At 54.5% G+C, this 1379-nt stretch overlaps 1 protein-coding gene across 2 annotated transcripts in view; it reads left to right on the plus strand.

The window, feature by feature from the left end:
• The window catches only part of LOC109938121 (EF-hand calcium-binding domain-containing protein 4B-like), a 119896-nt gene that overhangs the window by 112138 nt on the left and 6379 nt on the right, over window positions 1–1379 (plus strand). The gene's annotated exons all lie outside the window — the stretch shown is intronic.

Raw genomic sequence — 1379 nt, forward strand, 5'->3', positions numbered from 1 at the left:
GTGTTAAAGTGACAGTACCTTTATGGGGCAGTGTGTTAAAGTGACAGGACCTCTATGGGGCAGTGTGTTAAAGTGACAGTACCTCTATGGGGCAGTGTGTTAAAGTGACAGCACCTTTATGGGGCTCATTGACAGGGAAACTTGGGGGAGGTCATCGAGTGGGAAATACGGTTCATGAATGGAAATGAAGGGTCATTGGGTATCGAGGAAATGTTGATGGCGTTTGGTGCTGGGGGAGGGACATTGACAGAGAATGCAGATGTGGGGATATTGACAGTGAATCGGGGATGGGAGAGATGTTGATATGAAATTGTGGGATGGGGGTATATCAACGGAGAATCAGGGAGTTGGGGGTGAATAGTGACAGAGAATAGGGGGGGTGGGGAGGATAGCGATGGCGAATCGGGGTAGTGGGCGGAATATAGATGAGGAATGGGGGTGAGCGAGGGACATTGATGGGGAATTGGGTTTACAGATACCCCTAGAGGCATGTCGTTGCTGCAGGGAGACGATTGGCAGTGGGAGTCATCTAAACACATGGGGGAGAGACTTGCGAATGCTGGAGTTGGGGGGTGAGGGAGGGCTGGCGCTGAACAGGTCAGGGTGGGGAGAAACAACACTTCCTGACTCTGAGGTACCTCTTTATAAACAGGTACCTCTTAAACCTAACCTCAATCGACAAAACCCTAGCCCTAACCCACATAGCCCTAACCCTATCCCACACAGCCCTAACCCTAACCCACACAGCCCGAACCCCAACCCACACAGCCCTAACCCTAACCCTAAACCTAACCCACACAGCCCTAACCCCAACCCCAACCCACACAGCCCTAGCCCTAACCCTAACCCACACAGCCCTAACCCCAACCCCAACCCCAACCCACACAGCCCTAACCCCAACCCCAACCCACACAGCCCTAACCCACACAGCCCTAACACTAACCCCAACCCCCACAGCCCTAACCCTAACCCTAACCCCAACTCACACAGCCCTAACCCTAAACCCAACCACACAGCCCTAACCCCAACCCCCACACATCCCTAACCCTGACCCCAACCCACACAGCCCTAACGCTGACCCCAACCAACACAGCCCTAACCCTGACCCCAACTTGCACAGCCCTAACCCTAACCTCAACCCGCACAGCCCTAACCCTAACCCACACAGCCTTAACCCTGACCCCAACTCACACAGCCCTAACCCTAACCATAACCCACACAGCCCTAACCCTAGCCCTAACCCCAACTCACACAGCCCTAACCCTAACCCACACAGCCCTAACCCTAACCGCAACCCACACAGCCCTAACCCTAACCGGAACCCACACAGCCCTAACCCTAACCCTAACCCAAACAGCCCTAACCCCAACCCACACAGC

Source organism: Rhincodon typus, chromosome 25, assembly GCF_021869965.1.
Source record: "Rhincodon typus isolate 14 chromosome 25, sRhiTyp1.1, whole genome shotgun sequence".
Lineage (NCBI taxonomy): Eukaryota > Metazoa > Chordata > Chondrichthyes > Orectolobiformes > Rhincodontidae > Rhincodon > Rhincodon typus.